The following is a 12,709-nucleotide window of genomic DNA, read 5'->3' on the forward strand; positions in this document are numbered from 1 at the left end:
TCCCTTTACCCTTCAGATAGGTGATACACCCTTGATGACTTTACTCTCTCAGGCCAACAATAGTATCTTGAACATCATAGAGGATCAACAAATATTTACTGAATGAAGGTGGCTGATTCATAGCCTCCAGAGCATTTCCTACCCTATCCATTGAGTGAAATTTAGAAATGAAAATATATTGTGCCCACAGACACATTGGGTCTTAATTCTCCATGAGAAGGTACACTTTCATGGGGTTCTCTTTCGACTCAGGCAGGCAGGCTAGGGAAACAGCTACCTCCTGGACTGGCCAGCCCCAGCTCTGGAAGAAAGGAGCCAGGTTCCTCTGTACTTGGTGAGAAAACTGTTTTACCCATAGATTCATCTTGTCATCATTGTTGTTGGGCACCCCAGATAAGGTCTGGTACTCAGTGAAGATTTGCATGAAAGGCTCCCATCCAAAGGCCTCCTGTAGCTGAGAGGAGAAGAAAGAGAAAGGGGAAGGGGGGCAGAGTCTGAGTTTCCAGATGAAGTCTAGCATATGAGTATCAATGTCTCTACCTTACTAGGCTAAGAGGCTCCCTTTGGAGTGTTAGTCATATTCCTACCTGTATCATACATTCATTTAGACATGATCAATTAGTCTGAGTTTTCTACTATCCATCTTTGGTGAATACCTGCATTCAAGAATGTTTAATTGCTTCAGTGAAAATTAGATAGCCAGGGGACGGCTTGGTAGTAGTGGATAGAGCACTGGCCCTGGAGTCAGGAGTACCTGAGTTCAAATCCGGCCTCAGACACTTAATAATTACTTAGCTGTGTAGCCTTGGGCAAGCCACTTAACCCCATTGCCTTGCAAAAAATAAAAGAAAACTAGATAGCCAGATTTTTACATAATAACACTATATAACAAAGAACCATAATACTACTACTACTAATAATAATAATAATAATATAATGGTACCATAATAATGGTCATCCTTTGTGACTAACCCTTCAAAGAATATTGTAATTTCCAACTATAATTAGACATAAAAACATTTATCTGAACTACATAAATTAGAATGTTTTCTTATGTGAGACCCTTAAAAATTATTGCAAAATACTTTTCATCTTCTCTCTTATTTTATCTTCACCTTCTTACTAGGAGATAGTTAGGGATGGGCTATCATTACCATTTTACAGCTATAAAAGTAAGGCACAGAGAAGCAATAATAGAATATCTAGCATCTTGAAAATTCAGATAGGATTCCATAATCTGATAGGACAGGTCAACTTAAACTCTTTCAGCTTGTTTCTTCATCTGTCAAATATGGATAATATCAGCACTTACCTTACAGAGCTATTGTGAGGACCAAATGAGAAAGCATACCTTAAAGTGCTATTTAAATGCTAGAGTAGGAGGAGTAAGAGCAGGAGGAAGAGAAGGAGGAAGAAGGATAGGAGGACTAGGAAGAGGGAGAAAAGTAGGAAGAGTAGTAGTAGAAGTATTAGTAGAAGGAAGATAAATAGTAGGATTAGTAGTAGTAGTAGTAGTAGTAGTAGTAGTAGTAGTAGTAGTAGTAGTAGTAGTAGTAAGAGGAGGAGGAGGAGGAGGAGAAGGAGTATACTTCCCTTTTCATCAATTCATTTTCAGTACCTGCAGATAAATCTCCAGTGCAGTCCAAACACTCCATTCTTTCAGCGAAGTCCCTTTTCTCAGGTATTCTTTTACTCTAGTTTCCCTTTCTGAGGGAGGCAAGCCAAGATGGGCCAGCCTCCAAGGGATCCCTAGCACCATCTCATGTACATAGACAGATTGCAAGTTGCAGGTAGCCTCAGTTGTATGTGGGGGAAATTCCCAGACCTGTCTTTGCTGGTTGTGGCCTAGCTCATGAATGAGGCCCCAGAGGCCGTTAGACATTATTTTCTTCGGATTATTTCTTCTGCTGACTCCTAATGGCACATGATTGGGTATCCTGACTGCATCCAGCCTAGAAAGTGAAGGAAGAGAAGGAAGATATTTCTGTCATTCCTAGGCTATTCTCCTAATGCATTTCTCCCCTTTATTCTCTCATTTCCAACATTTTTGAACTTAAATGAGAACAGATGACTTTCCTTTCTTTTATTGTTATTGTTGTTGTTTCTGGCTAGGCAATGGGGTTAAGTGACTTGCCCGAGGTCACGCAGCTAGGTGATTTATTAAGTGTCTGAGGCCAGTACTCAGGTACTCCTGACTTCAGGGCTGGTGCTCTATCGACTGGGCCAACTAGCAGCCTGACTTTTCTTTCCTTAATCAAAATAGGAGAAAATTTCTTTCCCTTTTTTACCCAGCTTAGCCAGTCCCAATTTCTTAATGATTACAGAAGTTAGATTGTTTCTATATACTTGTAACATTCTGGCAATGCTGGACGTATACATAAGCCACCGTATTGATATAAATATTAGTTTACCTTTTATTTCCACTTGTGGAAGCTGAGTTGTATGGTGATTTAGAGCGCTGAACCTGGAGTCAGGAAGATCTGGGTTCAGATCTAGTCACAGACACTTAGTATCCATGTGACCTTGGATACGTAATCTGTTTGCCTCAGTTTCCTCAACTATAAATTAATGATAAATATGCACATTCTTCCCAGGGGTTTTGTGAGGATAAAGTGAGAATATTTTTATAACAATTAGCTCAGTAATAGGGACATGGTAGGCACTATATTTTTGCTGTTACTATTTTATACAATAGTATATCCCATCTATAGCTTGGGAGGATAGAAACAGAGTAGGTAATTTCCCCTTTCTTATCATCAACTTCAGTTACATGGTAAATACTAAAGTGAGGAGCTATGATTTTTCTTTCCTTTAATGTAACCTTAAATGCCAGTCCAGGTCTCTGTAATTAGTGACTAATTTCCCTTAATCTATGTTTTTCTTTGAATAATCTCCAGTTTTTCCTGCATAGGTCATTTTTGTACCTGATTGTTTGCAAGTAGTTTCCTTCATTAGAATGTATGGTCCTTGCCAGTAGAGTTTGTCTTTTGTCTTCTTTGTGTCTCTGACAATTAGAATAGTTCCTAACATACAGTAGCTACTTAATAAATGATTAGTGATTTGACTATATTGCTCTCTTCTGATCTGGCTTCTACCATTTCTTCATGGTTCAGCTCATTTTCTACATATTCCATTGAAGACTCTTTTTTTTCTGAATATGGTGACTTTATTGATGGTACACAATAAAGGACTCTAGATTTCTCCCCACTACTACAGGGGTGCTTTGGGACAAGGATGTGAATGGGGCACAGGATCCCTGGTAGAGGAATGCATGTTAGGGATGTGGGCTCCCCAGTGATGTACTTTTTTTTTTTTTTGGCTGGGGATGAAGATTTATCCATGGCTTCCCAATTTTATTCTTTGGAGGCCATGAAGACCATGAAGTTGACTACATGGTTGCTATAACCACACTCGTTGTCATACCATGAAATAAGCTTGACAAAGTGGTCATTGAGGGCAATACCAGAGCCTGCATCAAAGGTAGAAGAGTGGGTGTTGCTGTTAAAGTCACAGGATACAACCTGGTCCTCTGTGTAGCCCAGGATGCCCTTCAAGGGTCCCTCTGATGCTTGCTTCACCACTTTCTTGATGCCATCATATTTGGCAGGTTTCTCCAGGCGGCAGGTCAGATCCACAACAGATACATTGGGAGTGGGAATATGGAAAGCCATGCCTGTGAGCTTTCCATTCAGCTCAGGGATAACCTTACTTACAGCCTTGGCAGCTCCAGTGGAAGCAGGGATGATGTTTTGGGCAGCACCACACCCATCATGCCACAGCTTGCCAGAGGGACCATCCACAGCCTTCTGGGTAGAAGTAATAGCATGCACTGTGGTCATGAGTCCTTCCACAATGCCAAAGTTGTCATGAATGACCTTGGCCAAGGGGGCCAAGCAGTTGGTGGTGCAGGAGGCATTACTGACAATCTTAAAGTAATTATCATATTTCTAATGGTTCACTCCCATCACGAACATTGGGGCATCAGCAGAAGGGGCAGAGATAATGACCCATTTGGCTCCACCCTTCAAGTGAGCCCCAGCCTTTTCCATGGTGGTAAAGACACCAGTGGACTCTACAACATACTCAGCACCAGCATCTCCCCATTTAATATTGGTGGGATCCCACTCCTGGAAGATGGTAATAGCTTCCATTGATCACCAGCTTTCCATTCTCAGCCATGACAGTGCCCTTGAACTTGCCATGGGTGGAATCATATTGAAACATAAAAACCATGTAGTTGAGGTCAATGAAGGGGTCATTGATGGCCACAACGTCTACTCTGCCAGAGTTTAATGCAGCCCTGGTCACCAGATGCCCAATACGGCCAAATCCGTTGACTCCGACCTTCACCATCTTGGTTCAGGAATGTGATAGAGCAGCTGATCCTTGCAGGGAGCTTGGAGAAGAGCTGAGAGCCCATTGAAGACACTTTAATCAACCCACTGAAGTCCCTTTGAAACCATTCGTTTCTGTTATTCTATATACAGAAGTGCAATGCTTAGTGAATAAGTAAAAGATAGATGAGTGAATGATGAATGAATGAATTTTGTGTTCATTTTGAAATTTCAATGTGATTTTTCTCTTATCTTCTAACTAGTTCATAAGCTCTTGCTCACTTGTATTAATCACATACAATGTCTTGAATAGAGAAGATGAATAAATATTTGTGAACTTTGTATTGATTTATCCCATTTACAAAGCATCTCCCATCCCAGTCTCCAAAACACTCACCAGCTGAGATCTGTACATCAGTCACAATCCTCTCAGGTTGAGGAAAAGGGAAATTTATTGATGCAAGTCTGGCCACAGCTCCCATCATCTTATCCCAGAGTTGAAGCAAGGATTCTGGGTCTTCCATGTTTGAAGATCTTCAGAGGGCAATGTGAGGATGATATTGTCTGTGGCCAACTCTCCCCAGGGTACTGGGTGGTAGCAGATGAAATTCTTCTACTCCTCCAGAGATGTCTCCCCTAGAGAAACATATTTTGGGGTTAATGGGTCTGTCATAGAATCTCTAGACCATCTACTCCAGTCAATGCCTGATCAGGAAAAGGAATTTCCTTTTCTTCATTCCTGATAAGTAGTCATCCCATCTCTATTTGAGGACCCTCCTCTTTGAACATTTTTTTATCTCCAAGGACAATCCATTTCATATCTAATTGTTAGATTTTTTTCTATACATTGAGATAAATTTGTCTCTGTTATGCCCCTTATTCATAGTTTTGTTTCCCAGATCCAAACAGACCCAATTCAATCTAATACTATCTAATTGTCTTTCTTTTTCCTTTTTCTCTCTTTGCAAGGCAATGGGGTTAAGTGACTTGCCCAAGGTCACACAATTAAGTAAATATTAAATATCTGCGGTTAGATTTGAACTCAGGTCCTCCTGATTCCAGGGCCAGTTCTCTATCCACTGTGCCACCTAGCTGCCTCCTAACACTCTTTCAAGTATTGGAAAACTACCAACTTTGGTAACCTGGTCAAATCTATGGACACCTTAGCTTTTAAAAAGAAAGACTTACAAAGGAAATCAATTAAGCCAAAAGACAGTTAGTATTGATATATTGTTCAAAAACAAGTTTATGGATCTAGTACAACCCTCATTTTACTGTTGAGAGAGCTCAAGTGAAATGTTTGATATCACACAGGTAGTAAGTAGCAGGGTCAGGATTTGAACTCAAGATGTTTAATACAAATTTAGTGCCTTTTTCTTCTACTCTCACCTTGGGTATGCATCTTATTCCCATTTCTGCAGACAAAAGGCCAATCACTGATCTTTTTTTCATGTTCCATCATTAAAACAGGTCATCTTTTCTTTATCCTCTCAAATACATATTCTTCTTCTTTATCAATCTAAGCTGTACATTATTTTTTTTCCTTTATAAGTTTGTCCATTTATCTTTCATGCTTTCTTCAGTTACCCTTGGGCTTAACCTTCCTAAGCCTTTACTCACCCAGCTTGAAGTAAGGAGCAGGAATAGCTCCACTGATGGTGATTGACACAGGTTCCACTTTACTACCCTTGGGCACAAGTACATAGATGAGAACCCCCAGAGGGAGGAGACTGGCAGCTCAGGTCTGTCCAGGGAGGATCTGTGAATCACCACAGGGGCTCAGTAAAGCTTCTTCGCCCTACTGAGATCATCAGAGTGGCATCCAATTTGTACCTGGGAAAGGGAAGGTATGAGTACAAGCAGCAACCACTGGAAAGCATTTGCTAGATCATTCATCAATGTTTTTCATGAAAAAATAGCTTTGATTTATGGACATTTAATAGGTCATGACTCAATACTCCCAAGGGCTTATACATGCCAAACTTTATATAAGTTCAGTAAGAATTTAGAGAGTCATGGGTGTCAGGTCAATAATGAATTGGCAAGGGAATGTTTTGATTATAGTTCTAATTATCATTGATATTAGGATATGAAACATCACAAATTGTCCCTTGCTCTCTGTGTTAGAGAACATATCCTACATGGACAGGAATTCAATGTGAAAACACTTGGTAGCTATTTGTCATAAGGAAACATTTTATGATGAAGAAAGAGGTATTTGTTCCAGGCGGGGTGGGGGGGGAGCTTAAATAAAGCATGAACCATTATGAACATCTGTTTCTATTGGATGCATACAGCTGACCTGTGCTCTCTCCCTTTCTGTTTAAGATACATTATTTCAGAGGACAAAATCAAGTCCAGAGACTAGATCATTTTGCTTGGAAATACCCCAGGAAGGAAATGGGGGACAAGAAGGGGAAGGTAGAAGTTTAATTAGGGAGGCTATGGGTAAACAGGCACCCCGACATACTCAAATATGGAACTGTGAGCTGGTATAGCCATTCTGAGATTTTTGAATTGTATATAACAAGAAATTACACTGTGTGCACTCTTTGACCTACCTACACCAATACAAAGCCTGTACCTCAAAGAAGTCAAAGAAATAGGAAAATGATTCATATGTAGAAAAACATTGTGGCAGTTCTTTTTGCAATAAAGAAACCCAATTGGGGTACCTATCTACTGTGGAACAGAGAAACAAATTATGGTTTATGAATTTAATGGAATATTACTTTGCTATAAGATGAGCATTTAGCATAGTTACCAGAACATATTGGCTCTTTTTAAATGTTTAATCAACTGATGACAAAATACATGGTTTTAGAGAACACTAGTGACAGGTAGGTTGTCATCCACCCAGACAGACAAAGTATTATATACTTTGTATGACATGTAAGAAAACTCAATGTACTATGTGTAAATAATAAAATAATAACAATAATCTTTATTAAGTTTATATAATTGTCATGTATGATCTCTTGGGAGTATTGAGTTACAACATACTAAATGTCCATAATTAAAGGCTAGTTGGTTTTTTTTTGCAAGGCAACGGGGTTAAGTGGCTTGCCCAAGGCCACACAGCTAGGTAATTATTAAGTGTCTGAGACCGGATTTGAACCCAGGTACTCCTTACTCCAGGGCCGGTGCTTTATCCACTACGCTACCTAGCCGCCCCCAAAGGCTAGTTTTGCATGAAATTAGAAATCGATAAGATGAAGTCAGCATATTTGTAGTAATTTATATACGAACATTATGAAGAAAAATAACTTTGAAAGATTTGAGAATTCTGATCAATGCAACAGATCTTGAATGCAGAAGACCAAAGATGAAATTCTCTTTCTACATACTAAAAGATGAGCTCAATATACATATTTCAATATTTATTTCTGCACATAGTCAATGTGAGGATTTGCTTTGTTTTACTATGCATATGTATTACCATGGTTTCTTTTTCTTTCTTCAATTATGGGACGAGATTGGGAAAAGAGAATTGTCAATAAAAAGAATAATTTTTAAAACAATAGTACAACAACAACAACAAAGACTGGAGGAGTCTGGTGGTGGCAGCCATAAAGAGCATGAGTTTCAGAGCAAGGAACCATAATGAGATATAAATAGGAGAGGTAATGGACAGGCAAAAAGGAAATGACCTATAGACCAGCAATAGAAGCATATGGCATCATGATATTTGCAATAAACCCTTCAGGGAGGTAAAGTCCAGTGCTCACCCATACAGTGACATCTGAAGAGAGACATAATAATGAATAGAAATCTTCTGCCCTGACCCATTCATTGTCCTTATCTCACCCAGATGCCCGAAATTACCTCTCCAACTCCTCAAATGTTCTCCCACTGTCCTCATATCCCTATATAAAGCCCTGATATAATATTCTAGATCTCATATATTCTTTTGGAACCTTTACACCTCCTCCAAGAGACTTGTCCTTCTCTCTTTAAATCTCAGATATAGCAACCTTTTTCTACTTATTCACTCTCTAATTGCTTCCACTAACTCAAGCCATATTAGCTTAGAGACATGCTCTAATTATGGTAACCAAAGTCCTGTGGTGCCTCACTAGATTCATCCAGTCCATTTTTTTCCAACTATCTTTTGACTCTCATCATCCATCTTTTACCTGAACTGGTACCATTGATCTCCATGGTAACAAGAGGTCCTGGAGTATATTGTTTGGAGCAGCAAGTCCCATTACTAGCTCTGTGGATCAGTGAAAAGCAATCAGTCCAATTCTGAGCAAGCTCAGTGGCCACACAGAGCAGGGTAGCCTCACAGGAATTGTTTTTCACAGGATGTTCCTTGCTGACATGGGGGAGGCCAGCGTCTTTGAGCACTTTCTTTAAGAATCTATGTAGGAAGGCATAGGCAGGAATTACATCTGAAGGAATCTTCAGAAAGGCCCCACAGTCCTTTCTTAGCTTAGACTGCCAGCCTTCTGCTAAAGCCCTGCCTCCTTTCACTTCATCCTGGAACTGAGACAATGCCAAGCAGAAATGATAGTTCTCTTTTCTGGGTACAAGGACAGGAAATTGGCCACTTCCAAAACTAAACTCAAGGATGCTGAGTCCAAAGGGGTTGAGGATGTGGTTTCCAGGATAATCAGCCACAGCAGACTTGCCAGGATTCTGGGAGGCCCACCACTAGGTTTAGCCTCCAATCAGTAAACCTCCACCTTCTGCCACAAACTCATGCAAATCCTTGGCCTCTTGGTTGCTGTAAGATAAACACTTAACCCTGTGGTTAGATGGGACTCTAGGCTGCATTTCAGGCCACTTCCAGATACCAGGGAACACAGGTTTTTAAAATTAGGATTAACTCCAATTCTGCCTGTTTGACCCCCTGCTAGCTAGGTAACAGCATTGCAAAGAAAATGGCCCAGCTTGGGGACAGAAAGCATGCCCTCATGAGCAGCCAGTACCACTCTACCCTGGCCATAGCGGGCAGCTGCCAGGGAGCAATGATGGGAAGCGTCTATCCCCAGAGGGAAGGCCAAGGCTCCATGAACCAGAAGCTGAGAGGGCAGTCCACCAGTGTTAATATCCAGCTCTGTGATTCCATCTAGTAGTTGTATTTGGTCCTGAGAGAGGTCCTCCCCAAACCTGAAAATAAGACATTTTGTTTCTATTAGTGCTTAAAAGATGTGGAACAGGAGAGACGGGAATATTCCTGAAAAAGCACAGTAGTTATTTTAAGTAGGAGGCTATCTAGATGCAATCAAAGACTTTAAGAGCTATGGGTAGGTGCTATTTTTACACCCATTTTTACAGATGAGGAAACTGAAGCAGACAAATTATTTACCTGAAATCACATAGCATGTAAGTATCTGGTGCTCTATCTACCTTAATTGCCATTATCATAGCAATCCACCCTCACTGAAAAAATAAATGGCATGAAAAATGTATATTACCCATGCTGTGATATGCAGCTGCATATGTGATCCATTACATTAGACAAAAAAAAATTGTTCACTAGTGGGTGAATTTTTTGACATTTGTAAAAAATAAGATAAAAAGATCAATCAGCCTTCAGTTCTTCATGGGCAGGACTTTCGGATGGATAATGAGCTCAGCCTAAAACTGAATAAGAGATTGAACCTTGGTTAGATTGATCAGGAAATTGTTCTTCTATAACCTTCACAGCAAGATTTAGAGAAAAGGGCACACTGGAAGTCAAATCAGAAAACAAGGTTTTAACCCTTGTTATATGATGTTGAGCAACTAACTTGACCTGGGAAAGAGAGCTTGGACAGGATGCTAATATAAATTTTTAGTTCTAAAACTGATGATTCTTAAGTCTCAAGATATGTCAGTGGCAGAAGAATGAGAAAATATAGTTATCCATCTCCAAATCCTATCAAAAAAGGAAATAAGTTTATTTGGCATAATATGTTCTAGCTCTTTATAGTCATCAATGTCATTTCTAGATAGTCATCATTTAACTTTGTGAATATATACTTACATCCTCTTAATAAAATAGTCTAGAATTTGACTGGAAATTCAAATCAAGTTCGCTGGCCTAGATAGTATGGAAACTTCATACTCTTATTATAAAAAAAGGGTAAAAACATCACTTGTACAAAATTATTCAAAGTAGCTCTGTTTGTAGTGGCAAAGAATTCGAAATCAAGTAAATGTCCTTCAATTGGGGAATGGCTTAACAAACTGTGGTATATGTATGTCATGGCACACTATTGTTCTATTAGAAACCAGGAGGGAAGGGAATACAGGGAAGCCTGGAAGGATTTGCATGAACTGATGCTGAGTGAGATGAGCAGAACCAGGAAAATATTGTACACCTCAACAGCAACATGGGAATGATGATCAACCTTGATGGACTTGCTCATTCCATCAGTGTAACAATCAGGGACAGTTTTGGGCTTTCTGCAATGGAGAATACCATCTGTATCCAGAGAAAGAACTATGGAGTTTAGACAAAGACCAAAGACTATTTATTACCTTTAACTAAGGGGAAAAAATTTATCTTATGCAATTTTGCTGTCTCTTATACTTTATTTTTCTTCCTTAAGGAAATGATTTCTCTCTCATCACATTCAACTTAGGTCAATGTACACCATAGATATTTATCAAGTGCCCCCAACTATGCTACTTATAAGTTTTGTTGTGGTGTGCAAATCACTTGACTTAGGAAGGAGAGCTTAGGCTGTATGCTAATATAACTATTATATCTAAGTTGATGCTTTTATAGTTTCAAGGTGTCATGCCAGAAATGATCCTATCAAAATCCTATCAAATCCTTTTAAAATAGAAAATAAGGTTAATCTGGTATTATATGTTCTTGATGAAATTGTACTAACTCTTTATACTCATTAATTCCAGGTCCAGATATTCATCATTTATCTTTGTGAACATATACTAACAGCCCATTAATAAAATAGTCTCGAATTTGGCAACGAATTCAAATCTACTTCACTGGTCAAGAGAGTAAGCAACCTCCATACTCTTTTCTTTTTTGAACATCAGAATAACATTAGTTCTCATTTACATAGGGCTCACTTCTTTTCTCCTCAATCTTTGATTCAAAGATCCTTGTCAATTGCTCAATAATAATTTTTTTTGGCACTTTTAATATCTAGATACACATTTCATCTTGGTCTATTGACTTAAATTCATCAAGATCACAACTAGTCTTTATTTGCCTCTTTATTCAATTCTTCCCTGTTTCCTTTTCCAAAATGGACACTGAAGTTCAAATGGCAATGATCCCATAGCCCTCCTGCTAAACAAATGCAAACTACTGATGACAGACTTTCAATAATTCTCTGGCCATAGAATGCTTGTCACCTGACAGTACCAATGAGAATTAATCTTCTCAAAATGCATAGTTATACATCTGTTACATCAAGTGAATTATGTCTACCTCTTAATATAATCCTTAACATACACTTGATATTCACCTTAATGTAAGTGGAATTTTAGGTATTTTTTAGAGACCTTGAGGAAATTTGTATCTCCATAGACATTTGTGAAATATACACCAGTTCCACTGGTCACCTCATTCCTAGGGAAATTGGATAGAATATTGTCATGTACATGTTGACTTGCCCAATACCAAGCTTGGCCCCCAATAAGTAAGCCTACACTATTTTTCACAAATTTAATCATCTTTTTGGCTAAGGTGCTGTTAGAGACATTAATCTAGAAAACTCCTAGAGAGTCCTCAGGGACATCTATGGTCTTTACCTTCATCCCCAAATATGTATGCACCCCAACAAGATTTCATGGTCTTTGGTTAAGCCATCTCATAGCATTGCAAAAAAAAGGGAGCCAACATACCATCTTGCATGTTGAGCTAAGACTACCATCTGGACCTGGGGATAATGGGAGGCAGCAATTAAGACTTGATCATTCTCATTCTGCAGTACTGGGAGAACAGCTTCACTAACCAGTTCCAGTTCACAAGGGACAGGATAATTGGGAAGATTTTAATAGTTCAACCTTTTCACTAGGAAATCGAAAGCATCTGCTGGAGACATCACCATGATTTTTATTTGCTGGCTGTGGGGAGAGAAGCAAAGTTTCTGACTGATGATATAGCTTTAATCCTGTCCCTCCCTCCATAGAGCCTGGTACACATCATTCTGCTTCTAGAATTCTTAGATGATGTCTACTAACCTTATAAATAAAGGAAATCGGTTAAGCTGCCATAATCTCTTCTTTTTAAATTTTTTTAAAACTTATTTATTTATTTTTGAATTTTACAATTTTCCCCCCATCCTGCTTCCCTACCCCTCCAGAAGGCAGTCTTAGTCTTTACATTGTTTCCATGCTATGCAATGTTCTAAATTGAAAGTGTTGATTGAGAAATCATATCATTAAAGAAAAAACTATAAGAGATAGCA

At 39.1% G+C, this 12,709-nt stretch overlaps 2 pseudogenes; both read right to left on the reverse strand.

The window, feature by feature from the left end:
- Positions 1-202: 202 nt before the first annotated feature.
- LOC141493758 (TRPM8 channel-associated factor 2-like) lies at positions 203-12,349 on the reverse strand (annotated as a pseudogene).
- LOC141493757 (glyceraldehyde-3-phosphate dehydrogenase-like) lies at positions 3,354-4,353 on the reverse strand (annotated as a pseudogene).
- Positions 12,350-12,709: the final 360 nt, after the last annotated feature.

The sequence above is a fragment of the Macrotis lagotis genome, chromosome 7 (assembly GCF_037893015.1).
Source record: "Macrotis lagotis isolate mMagLag1 chromosome 7, bilby.v1.9.chrom.fasta, whole genome shotgun sequence".
Lineage (NCBI taxonomy): Eukaryota > Metazoa > Chordata > Mammalia > Peramelemorphia > Peramelidae > Macrotis > Macrotis lagotis.